This window comes from Macaca thibetana, chromosome 5 (genome assembly GCF_024542745.1).
Source record: "Macaca thibetana thibetana isolate TM-01 chromosome 5, ASM2454274v1, whole genome shotgun sequence".
NCBI classification, from domain to species: Eukaryota; Metazoa; Chordata; class Mammalia; order Primates; family Cercopithecidae; genus Macaca; species Macaca thibetana.
This window is the reverse complement of record NC_065582.1, coordinates 164,335,791-164,339,838: the sequence shown is the minus strand read 5'-3', so window position 1 is coordinate 164,339,838 and position 4,048 is coordinate 164,335,791. Positions and strand designations below refer to the sequence as shown.

General features: G+C 40.1%; 1 pseudogene; it reads right to left on the bottom strand.

The window, feature by feature from the left end:
- Window positions 1–2,857: 2,857 nt before the first annotated feature.
- Window positions 2,858–3,332, bottom strand: LOC126954994 (40S ribosomal protein S23-like; annotated as a pseudogene).
- Between the last annotated feature and the right edge of the window lie 716 nt (window positions 3,333–4,048).

Genomic DNA, 4,048 nt, shown 5'->3' with positions numbered 1-4,048 from the left:
TTTCTGTTTATCTCTGCGTAACAAATATAACAAACGCAGGGTTTGTAAGAACAATCAATTAATTATGTTTATGATCTGTGGTTAAGAATTTGGAGAGGGCTCAGCTGAGTAATTCTTCTGCTCTATATGGTATCAGCTGGTTCACTTGTGTTTTTCAGCTGGAGGCTTGCCTGGTTTGGAGGGTCCAAGAGGGTTTCACTCACATTTCTGGTGCCTTGGCAGGGACAGCTGAAAGTCTGATCTCAGATGATTTGTTCTATCTATCTATACTCTCACAGCCCACCTTTATGATCTCTCCAGCAGAATCATTGTATTTCTTAACATCATCACTCAGGGCTCAAAGAGTAAATGCTCCAAGAGTCAGAAGTGGAAACTACCAATTTCTAGGTCTAAAGGTCTGCACATTGTCACCTTTCTCATATTCTATTAGTCAAAACAGTCCTTGAGCCCAGATTGAAGAGGAGGAGGCAATATATAGAGATCACCTAGTCTTACATTTTCCCTCAAAAGATGAAGAAGCCAGGATGTAGAGAAATCAAATAAATTGCTACAATCACACTGTGGCTAGTGTCATGCTTTGGATCCAGTAAATAATAGCCCAGTTTCTGCAAATGAAATGTCCAACTGGAATAGACCCAGGAATCATTGCTACAGATGCTGGTAGGGAATCCAGAATATAGAACAGGTAACGATAACCAGAAAGTAAGCCAGCAGATAACAGGTGGTGGTTTTACACATTAGTTGGTCTGCAGTTCACTGTTTAATAACTAGGTATCCCCACAGGGGAATAAAAAATTGGTGATATTCAGAAATCCAAGAGACAATTAATAAAACAGATATTGAGGACCACTATACTGCAGGGACTGAAGCACTAGTGAGACGAGGGAAGACACAATGCAGTTCCTGGCCTTGTAGGGCTTAGGAGTTGGGCAAGCAGAGGGCAAGCAACCAGAAAGTCTACTAACAGGGAATAAGGCCCTAGCTACTGGTTACTTAGACAAGCAAGCAGAGTTCTAGTTCTAAAAGTGCCGGAATACTGAGATATTTTCCAAGATGAGGACGTGAGTGCAAAGGCCAAGGTAGAGATCTCGTTCTGATTAAAGGATGTTTATCAGATATTAGGGGAAAAAAAGCATTAGCACATTTATTGAAACTGGATAGATGGACATAAAGATGAGTATGCTGAGTTTTGGAGTTTATGGCTAAAGATCTTTAAATTTTTTAGGATTTTCTCAGAGGCTCACCTAAACAGAAATGAAGAGATTGAAAACGTAACCAGTAGTTTATTATTGAAAATATAGAAGATGACTAAAGAAAGTGAATCATAGATACTGATGAGCAGCAGCAAATGATAAAAGGTAACCGAATGGGTAGGCAAAGAAATTAAGTTGTCCCAGCTAGTAAATGGGTGATTCATAAGTATAATATATAGTAATGTAAATAGTAAAATTGGACTCTGTGTTTCAGAAGTTATAAAGTTAATAGCCTATAGAGGCTAGGCAGCAAACATAAATTAGGATGCAGGCTGTTCTGGACTAAATTGTGCTCCCTGAAAATTCACCCCCTTAACCCCCCATGAGACTGTTTTGAAAATAGTATCTTTAAGAGGTAACTCAGGTGAAAAAAGTTATAAGAATGGGACCCTAACCTGATAAGACCAATAGCCTTATAGAATAAGGAAGAGAGACAGAGAGAGAGAGAGATAGATATCTACATATAAAAAGAAGAAAGGTGATATGAAGACACAGCAAGAAGGTGGCAGTCTGCAAGCCAGGAAGAGAGCCCTCAACAGAAACTGAGCTTGTCAGCACCTTGACTGTGAACTTCTAGGCTCCACAGTTGTGAGAAAATAATACCTATTTTTTTTAAGACACCCAGACTTTTGTATGTTATTATGGCAGCCCAAGGAGACTAATACATGGACCAAATTTAGTATAACAGGGCAAGCAGTAGAGAATACAATTGGGATTGGTGGACAGAGTCTTGAAGTAGAGCACAAAAGCCTCTTCCAAAAGGAGCAGATGCTACTGAGCTCCAGTGAATTGAGGTTGAGCTTGGTGGGAGGGAATAGGGAAATATACGCAAAGAAATGTGGTGGTAGACATTGATAGCTTCTTCTAGGTTAGGCAGGGCTCTGAAAGATTATCCTCAAACTGCTATCCAAGGTCCTCATTTGCCTTAGGCCAAAGTGTTTTTTAAAATGAATGGAGCTGATATACATGAAGTTCAGTGTAGGGCGAGGCGGGTAGTTGAGACAGTAATCCTTTCAAATTTGCAGACCACCTGGGGTGGATGGTGGCTCATGGCCCTCAGTGGGTTCCTCACATGCCTCTCTCCCTCATAACCTGCCAGAATTGATAATTTTCGAAGCCCTGGGGTCAAAGCCTACTCTAGGATTCCTAGCTCAAACCAATTTAAAATATTGTGTGGTTTTGAGTAGATAGTTCTCCAAAGAAGATATACAAATGACCAAAGAGCACATGAAAAGATATTCAACATCACTAATCAGTAGGGAAGCACAAATCAAAATCACAATGAGATACCATCTCATATTCATTATCATGGCCATTATATATGTAAAAAAGAAAATAACAAGTGATGGTGAAGGTGTAGAGAAATTTTAACTTTTGTGGTCTGTTGGTGAAAATATAAAATGGTGTAATTGCTATGGAAAATAATATGGCAGTTCTTCTAAAAATCAAAACTAGAATTACCATATGATCAAGCAATTTTACTTCTGGGTATAAACCCCAAATAATTAAAACCAGATTCTCAAGGAGATATTTGTACAACTATGTTCATAGCAGTATTATTCCTAACAGCCGACAGGTGGAAGCCACTCAACTTTCTTTTTTTGGGCATATGAAAATCCATTACTACTGTGTTTTCACCATTAAAATTTATGATCTTGATCTTTACTTTTTGCCTTTGTATAGGGCCAAAAGAGATACACTGGCTACTTTGATAACCTTAAAGCGGACTCCAGGAATATCACCAACAGCATGACTTTTGCAACCAAATTCAGCAACCAGAACTTCATCGTTTTCCTGAATTAAGTTCAAGCAACCGTCGTTGGGTACAAAGGCTGTGATTTTCTTGCCATTCTTGATCAGCTGGACCCTGACACATTTCCTAATGGCAGAATTTGGCTGTTTGGCTTCAACTCCTACTTTTTCCAGCACGATTCCTTTTGCACGAGAAGCACTTCCAAAAGGGTTGGCCTTCAGGGCTGTACCCAAATGGACTTTCTTGTACTGTTTATCATGCCACTTCTGGTCTCATCGGTGACTACAGAGCTTCCTAGCAGTATGAAGTCCATGACACTTGCACATCCTATCGGAGCGACGGGCCTGAGCCAGAGAGAAGCAGCCGGAAGCCACTCAACTTTCTATCAGCAGATGGATGGTTAAATGAAATGTAGTATATACATATAGCACATTTATATATATAAAAGCGTTATTTCGCCGTAAAAAGAAAGGAAATTCTGACACATGCTGCAACATGAATGAACCTTGAGGACATTAAGCTAAGTGGAATAAACCACTCACAAAAAGATAAATACTGTATAGTTCTGCTTGTATAAGGTACCTAGAGCAGTGAAATTCATAGAGACTAAAAGTGAAATGGTAGTTGCCAGGGACTGGGGTGAGGAGGAGAAAATGAGGAATTTTTAAATGGATATAGAGTTTCAGTTTCGTAAGATAAAAAGTTCTGGTGATGGCTGCACAGCAATATGAATGTGCTTAATACCACTGAACTGTACTCTTACAAATGATTAAGATGGCCAGGCACCATGGCTTACGCTTATAATCTCAGCACTTTGGGAGGCCAAAGGAGATGGATCACTTGAGGTCAGGAGTTCGAGACCAGCCTGGCCAACATGGTGAAAGCCTGTCTCTATTAAAAATGCAAAAATTAGCTGGGCATGGTGGCAGGTGCCTATAATCCCAGCTATTTGGGAGACTGAGACATGAGAATCTCTTGAACCTTGGAAGGTGGAGGGTGCAATGAGCTGAGATCACGCCACTGCACTCCAGCCTGGACAACA